The sequence below is a fragment of the Lepus europaeus genome, chromosome X, assembly GCF_033115175.1.
Source record: "Lepus europaeus isolate LE1 chromosome X, mLepTim1.pri, whole genome shotgun sequence".
NCBI classification, from domain to species: Eukaryota; Metazoa; Chordata; class Mammalia; order Lagomorpha; family Leporidae; genus Lepus; species Lepus europaeus.
This window is the reverse complement of record NC_084850.1, coordinates 108,978,877-108,994,767: the sequence shown is the minus strand read 5'-3', so window position 1 is coordinate 108,994,767 and position 15,891 is coordinate 108,978,877.

Below are 15,891 nucleotides of genomic sequence, written 5' to 3'. Positions count from 1 at the left end.
TGCCTCCTGCAGTGCCGGCATCCCACATGGGCGCCGGTTCCAATCCTGGCTGCTCCACTTCCGATCCAGCTCTCTGCTATGGCCTGGGAAAGCAGTAGAAGATGGCCCAAGTGCTTGGACCCCTGCACCAGCGTGGGAGACCTGGAGGAAGCTTCTGGCTTCTGGTTTCAGATCGGTCCAGCTTTGGCTGTTGTGGCCAATTGGAGAACAAACCAGCAGATGGAAGACTTCTCTCTCTCTCTGCCTCTGCCTCTCTGTAGCTCTGCCTTTCAAATAAATAAATCTTTAAAAAAAGATATGAAACAGTCATTATGTACAGATGACTTGGTTGTACACACAAAAAATCACAAGGAACCTACAATCCAATTATTAGAATTAATAAGTGAATTCAGCAAGACCACTTAATTCAATATAGAGGGCTTGATGAGAAATTTATGTAAGGTACTAAACCCTTACCTATTTAATCCACACCCACCTGTCTTTGGCTTGAAACAATGATGACATGTCCTTTTTAAAAAAATTTATTTTCGGCCGGCGCCGCGGCTCACTAGGCTAATCCTCCGCCTTGTAGCGCTGGCACACCGGGTTCTAGTCCCGGTCGGGGCGCCGGATTCTATCCCGGTTGCCCCTCTTCCAGGCCAGCTCTCTGCTGTGGCCAGGGAGTGCAGTGGAGGATGGCCCAAGTGCTTGGGCCCTGCACCCCATGGGAGACCAGGAGAAGCACCTGGCTCCTGCCATCGGATCAGCGCGGTGTGCCTGCCTCAGCGCGCCAGCCGCGGCGGCCATTGGAGGGTGAACCAACGGCAAAAGGAAGACCTTTCTCTCTGTCTCTCTCTTTCACTGTCCACTCTGCCTGTCAAAAAATTAAAAAAAAAAATTATTTTCATTTTATTTGAAAGGTGAGGGGGAGAGAGAGAGATCTAGAGAGAGAGAGATCAAGAGAGAGAGAGAGAGAGAGAGAGAGAGGGCTTCCATCTGCTGCTGCACTCCCCAAATGCCTACGCTGGGCCAGGCTGGGCCAGGCTGAAGCCAGGAACCTGGAACTCACTGCGGGTCTCCCATGAGGGTGGCAGGCACCCAAGTACTTGAGCGACCACCTGCTGCGTCCCAGGGTGTGTATTAGCAGGAGCTGCATTGGAAGCGGAGCTGGAGCTCAAACCCAGGCTCTCTAATGTGGGCCGAGGGCGTCCCAAGCGGTGTCTTCCATGCTACGCACAATGCCCACTCAGCACTTCCTTCCTCCCTTCTCTCTTCCCTGGCCTCTTTGGGTCCTGGCCTCTCCGCTCCCCCTCTGCACGGTGGTCTGTTGCCCTCCACGCTCATGTCTCTGCTCTCTCCACTTGCACCATGCACACTGTCTCTGACGCTCATGGCCGTCTCCATTTGGGTGCTCTAAAAGCTGACCTTGAGCCAAGGATTTGGGAGCATAGCGGTGACCCCAGGAAGCACAGCGAAGGAGTGGGAATGGGGGCGGGGAAGGCCAAGAAGGAGGTATTAGGGAGTCAATTACTGACGTGGGCCACTGGGCTCTATCCTGCTGGTCACCCTGTGGGATCCTGAGCAGCGCCCCCTTCAGGACTGTCCCAGTGCGGGGGTAGGAAGTGGGGGTGCCACTAAGGCAGGTTACTGGGAGAACCAAGAGTCCCAGTTGGTAGCATTGCCGACTGCCATGGCTGATTTCATGCTGCTGGTAGCTCCAAGCTGCCTTGGTTTGCGCAGTCTCTGAGGCTCTGACAACCCTGCTCTCAGTCCCCCTGAGGTGAGCGCTATTTCTACCTCCATATACAGTGACCAGCTGAGCCTGCATGGAAGCCAAGCGAACCCGGTTCAATGAGTTACAGGAAGTCCTCATTGTATTGGGAAATCTTTTCAGGCGCTTTCGAGCATGTGTAGAAGGAGATGGACGGGACACCTGCAAAGCTCACTACCAGGTCTTTGCACCAGCCCGTCCCTCTGTTTGGAATGCCGGTTCCTCCTTAGTCCCCTGCTGAACTCCTGTTCATCCTTCAATCCTTAGTTTCAGTGTCACCACCTCTGTGAAGCCCTCCCTGAGCTCCCACCAGCTGTCATTCCAGGGTAACAGGGCTCTCGTGGCTGGGTAACTGAGATCTCTTTCTCCCCCGCTGGATTGTGGGCTCCTGAGGCTAGGGATGTTGGTCTATTCCTTTCTGTACCGGGCACCTGTGCTATTACCCTGCATGGTTGGCTCAATTCCTGGCCTAAGTGCAGCTACTTAAAAAACAGATAACTCACCTCACCCTACCTGGGCACAGAGTAACGGGCGGTGTGGAATCCTGGTCTGGTCTCCTCCCCCTCCCATTCATCAATCAACTCCTCCACCAGTCAACGGGTCTCGCTAGCGCATCATTGCTTATTCCCATCCATTGCCAAAGAGGACTCCAGGCAGCAAGCAGGTGCTTCTCCCGTGAAGGTGCGAGCGACCGTATTTTTTGAAACAACGACCAGGACACGTGATCTGACACATGTTCCGACACATGGTCTGACAATGGGATGGAATATTTGAAATCCCCACTGTCTCGGCAAAGCTGGGTTGCGTGACTCTGTGTAGACGCGAGCCGGGAGCCTCGGCCTGCTAACGCGCACCCAGAGCAGGCAGGAGCTTGCCCAGAAAGACCTGTGTGATGGCGAGAGCGGCAGGCACAGATAGCTAAAGGGGGAAGTTGATTTCTGGGGTGTTCTAGCTGGCGCGCTCATAGGGAGCAGGGGAAAATTTGTGGCAGAAACAAGCCGTCATTAAGACCATATGCTCTGTTTCTAATCGATGGCTCTTGGAAGCAATTCCCCAACATTTCATTCATTTTTACTGCCTCCCCTTCAGGGCCAGGGAGAACAGCGCTGTGAGCCTGCGTTTATAGATGAGGGCGTTTAGAAACAGAGAGGTTAAATGGCTCAGCCCCAGTCACAGAGTGAATCAGAGACACAGCCAGCCTCGAATCCAGAATTCCGACTTGAGCTTCTGTGCCAAGATCCCTCGGGGCACATTTCCTCTCTCATTTGCATAAATCATCAACATTTTTTTCCAAGCTTGTGCTGAGAAAGCCCCTTTTCAAACAGCGGAAACTCCCTTTGCCTTCTGTCGCCTTAGTTTTATTTTATGAACCAAATTCTTTTCCTTCAACACGTAGACTTGCTATTTTCCCTTCCGTTGCACCCTTTGCAAAAGAGGTCGTGACCTTTGCTTACAGATGCAATGGAAACGGGTGAACCCGGATGAAATAAAACAGATGATCTGGCGACCACGGAAAGTGCAAAGGCAACTAATGTTCAAAAAACCATGCAGTTGATTATAAATCTTAGATCCTGGCAGGTTATCAGAGAAAGACGCCGGCTAAATGCTGCCACCAGTGTTTGAACCCTATGGGGTGTGAGCCATTCCCCCAACTTCGGGAGCAGCTTCATAGGATTAGAAATCAGAACCCGGGCACAGCAGGGTCACACGCGTTTTGAGAAATTTCTGTTTGGAAATATGTAGCGACTCATACCTGGGATTCATGATCCGGGAGCCGGGCCTTCTAATTGCAGTGTGATTACGTAATCATTCACAATCCTTCCCCATACAGCAGAAATTCTTCGCTCATGACCTCACGTGCCTGAAGGCCCTTAGGTGACTGGCGTTGAGCTTTCTGAGCATGAACTGAACTTTCTGGCATGTCAGGTCTGCACTTAGCACATTGCTGGTGCAAGAATAATGATAATAATAACAATGCTCTTGGGAGTGAGAGCACATGTGGTGTGTTTGGGCAAAAAGTGTTCCCTCCCTATCATGTTTATCAGGCGATCAACATAGGTTATGGCTGGTATGTTAACCAGTAGGGCACAAGGAATTGGATCTATTCGAAATCTTTGGTAAATACCAGTCAGCATAGAGAAAAAGCTTTTTCTCTACAGAGTACAGTCAGTTTCTCTCTTTCTTTCCTCCTTCCTTCCTTCCTTCCTTCCTTCCTTCCTTTCTTCCTTCCTTCCTTCCTTTCTTTCTTTCAAGATTTATCTATTTGCTTGAGAGGCAGAGTTATAGACAGAGAGAGAGGTCTTCCATCCATTGGTTCACTCCCCAAAAAGCCACAACGGCCGGAGCTGCATCGATGCGAAGCCAGAAGCTTCTTCCAGGTCTCCCATGTGGGTGCAGGGGCCCAAGCACCTAGACCATCTTCTACTGCTTTCCCAGGCCATCAGCAGGGAACTGGATGAGAAGTGGAGCAGCCGGGACTTGAACCAGCATGCATATGGGATGCCAGCGCTGCAGGAGGCTTAGCCTACTATGCCACAGCACCAGCTCCTAGAGTCAGTTTCTTACAAATAAGTCATTGGTAGTGATCATGCTGTGTAATAAAATTTCAAGACATACCCAAACTTGGTGACCAAACACTTGGATTTCCTGCTCTTGGATGTGTAGGCCAGCTCGGGTTCCGCTGATGTCACCTGCGTGTGGCTACACACTGTGGTCTGGGTTTGGGTCTGAGTCTGCGGCTCCTCCTTCGCCTTGGGCCGGCAGCTTTCGGGATCATTCTGCTCTTGCGGGAGTTCTCTGGAGAGTAAAGAGCACGCCGAACAGTAGAAGCCCATGCGGGTGGCACATTTGCAAGTTACACAGGCAAGCTCAACGTCAGCAGGGCAGGGAAGTGTGCCAGCCCAAGAGGGAAGGGACGAGGAGGGAATAGTTGCTGCAAATCCGCTAGTCGTCTACGATTGTCATCTCTCTCTCTCTCTCTCTCTTTTTTTTTTTTTTTTTTTTTTTTTTTGCCAGGCAGAGTGGATAGTGAGAGAGAGAGACAGAGAGAAAGGTCTTCCTTTTTTTTTTTTGCTGTTGGTTCACCCTCCAATGGCCGCTGCGGCCGGTGCATCTCGCTGATCGGAAGCCAGGAGCCAGTTGCTTCTCCTGGTCTCCCATGCGGGTGCAGGGCCCAAGGACTTGGGCCAACCTCCACTGCCTTCCCGGGCCACAGCAGAGAGCTGGATTGGAAGAGGGGCAACCGGGATAGAATCCGGTGCCCCAACCGGGACTAGAACCTGGTGTGCCGGCGCAGCTAGGCAGAGGATTAGCCTGTTGAGCCACGGTGCCGGCCTACGATTGTCATCTCTAACAGCTTGGTGTTATGGGCTCAATTGTCTGCTTCCGAATCTCGTATGTCGAAGCCCTATGCTCAGAGTGTGGCTACATTTGGCGTGATGAAGCGAAAATGAAGCCATCAGGGTGGATCCTGACCCAATATGACTGTGAGGGCTGTGTCTCGCACATGGTGCTGTCCCCTCGCACGCTACTTAGCACATTGCCCTCTGTGCCTACTGATGTGTCTGTTGGATGAATGAGCAAAGGAAATATCCCAGTCTCAAAATCAAGGATCAGTATCGTTATGTCTTTTTTTTTTTTTTTAAAGATTTATTTATTTATTTGAAAGTCAGAGTTACACAGGGAGAGGAGAGGCAGAGAGAGAGAGAGAGAAAGAGAGAGAGAGAGAGAGAGAGAGAGAGAGAGAGAGAGGTCTTCCATCCGATGATGGTTCACTCCCCAATTGGCCGCAATGGCCGGAGCTGTGCCAATCTGATGCCGGGAGCCAGGAGCTTCTTCTGGGTCTCCCACGTGGGTGCAGGGGCCCAAAGACTTGGGCCATCTTCTACTGCTTTCCCAGGTCATAGCAGAGAGCTGGGTTGGAAGTGGAGCAGCCGGGTCTTGAACTGGCGCCCATGTGGGATGCCGGCGCTTCAGGCCAGGGAGTTAACCCGCTGTGCTACAGCGCCTGCCCCAGTATCGTTATTTTTTTAATCAGCCAGAACTCAGAATCAGCAGTGTTCGAAACTGGTCTAAACTTCTTTACGCCAAAAGGAAATCTTTTGGGTCGCACGGTTGAGAATGTTCTGGGGGTAGCTTCTAACATCTAGGAAGCAACTCCAGGAGCCAGAGCATTGGGTATCGGCACGGGAGACCACACACCTGCCAGTTACTCTCTCCATAGATAGCTTGCAAAGATGGCAGCAGGAAGCGCTCCCATCCCAGACACCCAGCTGACAATGTGACCTTGACACTCCTCCCACCAAGAGGCGGGGTCTGTGTTCTTGGCCTTTGGATCTGAGTGAGATGAGGACTCCTGTGGAAGTGATGTCATGCCACTTGCAATTCTAGACAGTAAACGACCAGGGAGCTTCTGCCCCGGGTCCTGGGATGTTTTCCCTGGAGTGCCAGCGGCCAAGTCTGAGGCTGCCATGCCGTAAAGAACCCCAGCTCACTTGGAGAGGCCACGTGAAAGTGTCGTGGTGTGGAGGTCCCAGCTAACAGCCAGCTTAATCGGCCTCGGGATCGCCACGCCTGCCTCCTGCAGCACTGCGCCCAGCTCCTGACTCCACCTGCATGCCACCCATGTAGGAGACCCGAACGGGGTTCCCAGGTCGGCCTAGGCCCAGCCCCGGCCCAGCCCTGGCCCAGCCTCAGCCCCAGCCACTGCAGGCATTTGAGGAGTAAACCCGCTGATGGAAACACTAGCTCTCTCTCACTCTCTCTTTCAAATTAAAACAAAGCAAAACAACAACATCAACACCAGATTGGAGGTCATCTTCTATTACATAAAAAACATCCATGAAAGATAGTCTTGTACCTCTCTGGCAAGTTAAGAGCTTGTTAGAAAAACTTTCCCTTTTTGTCAAAAACCACAATTAGACCCATCATTACCAGGAAACAGCGACACTGCTACCACTGTCTGTGCGTTCATATCAACATGGCTGCCGCCTTCCCACCAGAAACACACACACACACACAGGCACATCTATCAAGTTTGATGTGTGCACCAAATTTTTAAATATAATTCTCGACATTCCTCAAAATAACCAAACTGTTCTTTTCTGAAAGCCAGTATTCATCTTGTAGCCCAGAGGGACCAGTGTTGCACCACAGCAGGTTAATCCCCCACTTTTTTTTTTTTTTTAAGAATTATTTTATTTATTTGAAAGAGTTACAGAGATAAGTAGAGCCAGAGAGAGAGAGTGTGTGAGAGGTAGAGCCAGAGAAAGAGAGAGAGTGAGAGGTAGAGCCAGAGAGAGAGAGAGAGAGATGCAGAGCCAGAGAGAGAGAGAGAGAGGTAGAGCCAGAGAGAGAGATGCAGAGCCAGAGAGAGAGAGAGAGAGAGCGAGCTTCCATTCTGCTGATTTACTCCCCAAATGACCCCAATAGCCAGATTTGAGCTGAACCGAAGGCAGGAGCCAGGAGCTTCTTCCGGGTCTCCCACATAGGTGCAGGGGCCCAAGCACTTGGGCCATCTTCTACTGCTTTCCCAGGCCATAGCAGAGAGCTGGATGGGAAGTGGAGCAGCCAGGACTCGAACCGGTGCCCATAGGGGATGCCTGCGCTGCAGGCTGGGGCTTTAACCCACTGTGCCACAGCACCGGCCCCAAGGCCCCATTTTCAACGCTCACATCCCATATTAGAGTGTGTGCTTCAACTCCTGGCTACTCTGCTTCCTGCTGCTGCACACCCTGGGGAAAAGCAGTGATGGCGCAAGTGCTCGAACCCCTGCCATCCACATGGGAGACCCGGATGGAGTTTGGCCTGCCCAGCCCCTGTTGGTGCAGCCATTTGGGGAGTGAACCAGTGGGTGGAAAATATTTTTTTTTTCTTCTTTCTCTCTCTCTGCTTTTCCAGTAGATGGAAATAAATAGATAAATAAATAAACAACCATTAAAAATAATTTTATTGCCTAGAAATATTTCTAGGGCCCATCTTCTCTATAGAGATTGAGTTTTTGTTTTTGTTTTTTTCTGTAAAGGGCCAGAGAATAAGTATTTCAGGCTTCGCAGATCATGTGGTTTCTCCTGCAGTTACTCAAGTCTGCCATTCATTGTAGGGCAAAAACAACCACAGAGGAAACAGGAAAGAATGGCTACAGCTCTGAACCAATAAAACTTTATTTACAAAAACAGACAATTGGCTGTGGTTTGCTATGGGATAGGACAGCGCAGCCGAGCCTCAAGTCCCCAAGATGTTTGCCCTTGAGGCAGGAAATGGTCAGAATAGAGAGCGTGAGTGCACTCAGGCAGGCCAAGGGAACAAGAGTTCGGCTTGGGGAGCAAACCTGCGGATGAAGCCCGTGCCTCAGAATGGGGAGGTTCTGGGGTATTGAAGGTTTGAGTCTCTGGATCAAGACTTAGCTGAAGTGAGACCCAGCTCTGAGTTTCAGGTTAGGTGAACCACTGTATGTGCTAATCAGAATTGAAGCCAGTTTCCGTCTATTTTTTTTTTTTTAAGATTTATTTATTTGAAAGACAGGGCAACAGTGAGAGAGGGAGAGATGGAGAGACAGAGAGAGATCTTCCATCTGCTGGTTCACTTCCCAAATGGCTGCAACAGCCTGGGGCTAGGTCAGGCCAAAGCCAAGGGCCTGGAAGTCTACCTTGGTCTCCCACGTGAGTGGCAGGAACCCAAGCACTTGAACCATCATCCTCTGCTTTCCCAGGCATAGTAACAAGGAGCTGGATTGGAAGCGCGGGAGCCTGGACTCGAACCTTCTCTCTGATATGGGACACAGTGCCTGAACCTGCTGTGCCCCTGTTGGGTTCTTCTTTGCTGCAGAATATTGTGACCGCGAGCACTGGCATGGGCAGAGGTGTGGAAAGTCCCATTCCAAGTGTTGCTCAGCCACTCTGCATTTGCTAAGACACTTCCCTCTTACCCCTGTCCCTCACACAACAAAATGAACCAAGTTCAAACAAATAACAAGGAGGGAATGGCATTTGGCACCGCCGTGGAGATACCGCTATGGACATCAGGCACTCCGGCATAGGTTCCCCCACTCCACCTGAGGAGGGGGAAGACCCAAAGCCCCCTGGCTCCCTGGTCCCTGTGGGCTTCTGCCCCAGACCTGCGCTGTTTCCCAGCTGTCTTCTTGCCTGAGCCAAATAAGTTCCTTTTCTGTTAGGCCATCACAGTTGTTGCGTTTCTATTACGGGCAACCGAATGCCTTCCTGTGTGACACGGGACTATAAATGTCTCTGCTGTTACCAGGATATCCCTTTACCTAGATGACAAAAACACAGCTGTCCCTCAGTATCTGTGGGAGATAGGTTCTGGGCACCCACCCCACAGGTACCAAACTCTGCCGGTGCTTAAGTCCCGCACCCACATGGGACCCGCGCACAGTCCCCCACATGCTTTAAATCCTCTCAGATTATAATCCCTAATCCCATGTGACCGCCATGCACATAGTCGCTATGGCATATTGTTTAGGGAATTCTGACAGAAAGACACTGTACCTGTTCAGGCCAGACGAGTTCTCGTTTTTCTCGAATATTTTCCGGCCGCGGTTGGTTGAATCTGTGGATGCGGAACTGCAGCTGTCGAGGACCGACCCTAACGCCCTTTGCAGAAGGCACGCGGGCCCGTCCCAGAAGGCGGCAGCTCTGACCTAGGTTGCAACACCAGACACACACGAGCGGTCTTTGCAGAGTTGGTAAATGACCATGGGAGGATCGATCCATGTTTCTTTCTTTCTTTCTTTTTTTAAATTTATTTATTTGACAGGTAGAGTTATGGACAGTGAGAGAGAGAGAGAGAGAGACAGAGAGAAAGGTCTTCCTTCTTTGGTTCACTCCCCAAATGGCCGCCACGGCCAGTGCTGCACTGATCCGAAGCCAGGAGCCAGGTGTTTCCTCCTGGTCTCCCACGCGGGTGCAGGGGCCCAAGGACTTGGGCCATCCTCCACTGCCTTCCCAGGCCACAGCAGAGAGCTGGACTGGAAGAGGGGCAACCGGGACTAGAAGCCGGTGCCCACATGGGATGCCGGTGCTGCAGGTGGAGGATTAACCAAGTGAGCCACGGCGCCGGCCCCGATCCATGTTTCAAACAAATGCTCAGAGAACCTGGGGAAGATCATATAAGGCTTATTTATGACTCCTGAAGGAGAAACATGTGGGGCTGGTGCTGTGGCGCAGAGGTTATCTCGCCACCTGTACACCAGCATCCCGTATGGGCGCTGGTTTGAGTCCCGGCTGCTCCACTTCTGATCCAGCTCCCTGCTACTGCACCTGGGAAGGCAGCAGCAGATGGCCCAAGCACTTGGACCCCTGCCACCCTCGTGGGAGACCCAGATGGGGTTCCTGGCTCCTGGCTTCAGCCTGGTGCAGAGTGATCTGTCGTGGCCATTTGGGGAAGGAACCAGTGGATGGAAGATCTCACTCTCTCTGTCTCTCTCTCCCTTCTCTTTCACTCTGCCTTTCAAATAAATACATCATTAAAAAAAAACATAAGAATAACAAATGCTCAGTGCCCCAATTAACATAGAAAAATCAACGGGTCTCTCTTGGATTCTATTGGAAGTGAGTGAGCTTTTGGAGGCTGGACACAAACACCACACACGGTGATCATGAGCATCCTACATTTCTGGAGAGTTTCAGTGGTCACCAAACCCTTGGACCCTCATGGAAAAGCCCTTTTGTGTTGGCTTCTTATGCTTTTAGGAATGCCGGTAGTTCTCCGCAGTTCTCTGCCTGGTCGCTTACCGTAGCACAAGAATACCCATCACATTTTCTTTTCGTTTTGCCTTTGCAGGAGGAACCCTAAGCGCTAGTATTATTTTCCACTTTGAATCCCTGCTTGACAGAGATGGAAAGTTAAGTCATGTAATTGCTTTTGTGTTTTGTAGCTCTTTTCGCTATTTTGGAAAAAAAGAAAGAGTTCAATGGATAAAATGTGGGTTTGCACCAAACCCCAAGCATCATGAGCCCTAATGACAACCATGTGTTATTCCTGAGAATAGACACCTAATTTATTTTGAGGAGGAAAAAAAAAAAAAAAAAGCTGCAACATTGCTCAATCCGTACACAGAGCGAGGCAGAAAATCCCAAAAGCATTTGAGCACCGATAGCTGTTGCAGGTATTTCAAAGGAAAAAAAAAATGCATTTGGTAAAATCGTCAGCTGTAGATTGCAACAGGAGTACCTGAGGCAAGATCGCCTTCCCCAGACTCTGCAGCCATAGAACCTGTGTCTTGGGCTTGGCAGACCTGAAATGCCTGGAGGCGATCTGGCCTGGCTCCACGCCTGCTGCTGGCGCTGTCCACAAAGCAGCTAGGCCAGCATGGGACCTTGTGAGCAGTGGCCAAGAAGAAGAGCTACACACAGGTGGGGCTGCAGAGGCGGCCTGCCCTAGCCCCAGCCATCTGCATCTTCTCTCTCACCATTGCAACCAGAGCAGGCGGGCCTCTCTAGTGGTCTCTGATTGGGCAGTACCTGCTCCTGGGAATGGCAGGGGGAATGGATGCTCTTTGTAGCCATCAGGTCTGGGCCAAGTGCTAATTCTGCCCCCTCTATTGCCAGAAGCCTCAGGTGGCCTGGCGGTAGGATGAACTTGGGTACCCATTGGTTCCAGGGCCCATGACTTTGAACCAGTAAACTAAGATTCCCTGGCGTCCCTGCAGAGTTAGGCACTGGTTTGGTGCGTGCTGGAAGCTAGAATCAGAGCCGCATTTGGAAGCACTCCAGCCCCAAATTGTAAAGTGGGTAGGAATTTTTTTTTTGCTTGGTCACAAACTGCTGTGCAGAGATGAATGTCCTTTATTTTCTTGACACTAAAATTACCTTGGCTCTCGCGCTCCCCTTTCCACTGATGGCGGAAATGGTCAGTGTGCCAAGTCCAGCCAGCTCAGACACTGCCAGTTTTAAGATAAGATAGTCCTTTTTTTTTAAAGATTTATTTTATTTATTTGAAAGGCAGAGTTACAGAGAGAGAAGGAGAGGCAGAGAGAGAGAGAGAGAGAGAGAGAGAGAGAGAGAGAGAGGTCTTCCATCCGCTGGTTCACTCCCCAATTGGCTGCAACGGCTGGAGCTATGCCCATCTGAAGCCAGGAGCCAGGAACTTCTTCCAGGTCTCCCATGTGGGTGCAGGGGCCCAAGCACTTGGGCCATCTTCTACTGTTTTCCCAGGCCATAGCAGAGAGCTGGATTGGAAGTGGAGCAGCCAGGACTCAAACAGGCACCCATATGGGATGCCGGCGCTGCAGGCAGCTTTACCCGCTACGCCACAGCGTCGGCCCCCTAAGATAGTCCTTTTGAGGGGGGATGCGGTTCTCCCTCATCCTCACCCTGTCCTTCCCTCCAGGAATACTCAAGGGTGAGTCCCCGCCCCCCAGGGGCACTCACTGACTTCTGCCCACCTGCTGGTTCCTCTCCAGCCTCTCCCGAACTTTGCAGCTTAAAGCAAGCACACCAGTTATTGCTCCCAGGAGGGCTGTGACCTGAGCTGGGCTCGGGAGGGGCACCTGCCTCTGCCCCCCTTGGAGTCTGCCGCAGAGACTTGAAGGCTGGGGGCTGGGCTCGTCAAAGGCTCTTCTCTGCCAGCCGACGCCGCTGTCATCTGGACCTCATCTGGGGCTGTCAGATGGAACACACAGTCTGTGCTTGTGGCCTGGGCTCCCTCCCAGTATGTGCCAGTGCCCTTCTCAGGGTAAGAGGAGAGAAAGAGACAGACAGACAGACGGGAGGCAATTTGCCTTTCACGGCCCAGTCTTCAGCTATGAAGTGGTGTCACTTTGGTCACGTTGCATTTGTCAATGGAACTGGGGCCAACGCTGTGGCGCAGTGGGTTAACACCCTGGCCTGAAGCACCGGCATCCCATATAGGCACCGGTTCGAGTCCCAGCTGCTCCTCTTCCGATCCAGCTCTCTGCTATGGCCTGGGAAAGCAGTAGAAGATGGCCCAAGTCCTTGGGTCCCTGCACCCATGTGGGAGACCTAGAAGAAGCTCCTGGCTCCTGGCTTCTGATTGGTGCAGCTCTGGCCGTTGCAGCCAATTGGGGAGTGAACCAGCGGATGGAAGACCTCTCTCTCTCTCTGTGTGTGTGTCTCCTTTCTCTGTGTAACTCTGACTTTCAAATAAATAAATTAAAAAGAAAAAAAAGATGGTCACAACGGCCTAGCCAATCTCAGGAGAGAGAAATAGACTCTCCCTCTTCTCCCTCTGTCCCTCTGCCTTTCAAAGTAAGTAAATAAACTGACAAATAATAATAAAATAAGTGTAAAAATGAAAAGTTTTAAATAATATTTATTTTTATTTTATCTACGTGGAGTACAGAGAAACAGCTGGAGAGAGCTCGCCACAGCTAGGAGGTTATGAGTTCATCCAAGTCTCCCATGTGTGGGCCAGGGACCCAACTACTTGAGCTGTTGTTAGCTGCCTCCCAGGGTGCTCATTAGCAGGTAGCTGGAATCAGAAGCAGAGTCAAGGGGCCGGCGCTGTGGTGTAGCAGGTAAAGCCGCTGCCTGCAGTGCCGGCATCCCATATGGATGCTGGTTCGAGTCCTGGCTGCTCCTCTTCCAATCCAGCTCCCTGCTAACGTCCCTGGGAAAGCAGCAGAGAATGGCCCTAGTGCTTGGGCCCCTGCACCCATGTGAGAGACCTGGATGGAGTTCCTGTTTCTTGGCTTCAGCCTGGCCCATCCCAGGCCATTGTGGCCATTTGGGGAGTGAAGCAGAGGATGGAAGATCAATCTCTCTCTGTCTCTCAAATAAAAGAAATCTTTAAAAACAAATGCTGTTCCTGATGTTCTAAGGCTCCAAGCTCACATCTATCTGGTTCTTGACTCCTTTGGTGTGAAAAACAGCCCTTCGGTTGGTGCTGGGTGCTGGTCCCTGGGGACTGCGCTACTTGCAGCCTCACACACTCCTAACTCGGGACGGGGAGGGTGGGGCCGAGTCAGCGGAGGTGGGCTCACAGATATCCTGTCCTGGAGTCGGTGAGTGAGGCTTCTCTGTGGCTGTGGGACTCCCAGTCCTCTCTCTGCTCTTGGAAGTCCCCTGAGAATCCCGCAGCTTCTCCCAAGCAGGCTGGGCAGGCAATTGGCAGGGTTGGGAATCATGGCTGCAGCCCGTCCGCCCGCCTCCTGCCTTCCCAAACTCAGGTGGCCAAGAACACAGGCAGCAACCCTTCAGGCCGGCGTGGTCTGCTTCGCTCCCTCCCCAGCCTGTCTCCCTCCCATTTGCTTCAGATGTCGGAAAAGAGCAAACGCTGAAGGAAAGCAGCAAGGATCTAGCCACATCTGGGGACAATTCCCCGATCCCTCCCATAACTGATGATTCTTTTTGTACAAGTTTATTTTATTTCTTTGAAAGGCAGGGCTAGAGAGTTGGGGGCGGGGAGAGGGGAGAGATCTTCCATTTGCAGGATCAGAGCAGCCAGGGCTCAAAGCAGCACTCCCATAGGGGATGTCGACGTTGCAGGTGGCAGCTTAACCCGCTGTGTCACAACGCTGGCTTCTCGGATGGATACTTCTTTCCTTTCTGTCTTGTTTGCTCTTAGATTGTAAGCCCATGGAAACCAGGCTGCCGGTTCTTTGGCCTCAGTGTGCACGATTGTTAACCGAGAGCCTATCATGTTCTAGAACAAGACAGTCTAGTGGGGGGGGGGGGGTAGGGAGCAATGGGACCACCCAAAGGAGCTCTAATTAGAGAAGCTCTACATATCGGCTCTATGATCATCTGTCCTGGAACCCACTTATTATTTTCATTTACTGGAGAGGTAGAGCAAAACAGAGAGAGAGAAAGAGAGAGAGAGAGAGAGAGATCTTCTATTTGCCGGCTCACTCTCCAAATGCCCACAACAACCAAGGCTGGACCAAACAGAAGCCAGAAGCTAGCAACTCTGACTCTCTCTCATGTGGGTGACAGGGGCACAACCATTTGGGCCATCATCGACGCCCTCCAGATGTAAAAGTGGGAAGCTAGATTGGAAGTGGAGCAGCCAGGACTCGAACCAGCGCTGTAATATGGGATGCTGGTGCGGCAGGTGACAGCTCAACTCAGTGAGCTACAACTCTGCTCCGATGTGTTCATTCTTCATTTCCACAGTGTTCTGTCCACGGTCAGCTGCAGGAATGGCCTCCTCCACTCACCACTGTCATCAAATACTTGCTACGCACCAGACGCTCTACGAGACACTGGAGGGACAGTGGCACGTCCATGAGTCATTACACAGGTGACGGCCAAGTGCCCGGGGGTGGGGGGGGGCAGCCAAAGTCAGGATGTCGTGATGGCAAGGGGAGGGGTTGTTGGAGCTTGGAGCAGGGCACATCCTGTCTTGGTGACACAGAGTGTGTGAGAACCAGCAACTGTGCCCCCTCCCGCAGGCACCAGCCGCCCACGTGCACGACTCGCAATGCAAGATGAATTTCTCCTTGGCATTTCCCCAGGGGCCCTAAGCAATCTCAGTGCGATTTTCCTCGCCTGGAACACGGTCTTTCAGGAAGCTGCCGGTGCTCCGCTGTAGAGGCAGCGAGCCAGCAGTGCGGGCGAGGCCCAGCCTCTGGGCTGCATGGTGAGGTGAGCCAGAGAGAGAGCCAGGCACCTGTGGAGCAGTCAGTGCCACCGCGGAAGGGATGCTGAAGGGAAGGGCCACAAAAGCACAGCTTTGCATTTGGCTGGGGAGCGTGAAGGGTGCGTGCAGCCAGCTCCCAGACTGCAGCCTCGCACGGGCTCTGCCCTGAGGGTGAGGTCCCAGGTCCAAGGGCACTGTTTCGTCATCCGAGGAGACGCAAGAGGGCCGGGCTGTCCTGTGCATGCCGGGAGCGGAAGCCGAGGTGAGAGACTAGGGAGGGTTTTGTGGGCATCAGGATGGTCTGGATTTTGATGAGCGCCTTTCACAGGGAACACGCAAAATCCATTGTTGGGGATGGACGGGAAGACGCTTCCAGTGCGAGGGCAAGAATGGCCCTGCGGAGTGGGACAAGGGCGCACCTCACAGAGGGTTGCATTTCTGGGCCCCAAGGCTGGCTGTGCCCTTCAGCCACTCAGCTGGCACCTGCTCATTCATTTCGTCCGTCACACATTTAGGGGACACTGACTGTGTTTAAAATCGGTCTGTACGGGGAGCCGCACCTGTGCTGTGGCACAGCGGATTCA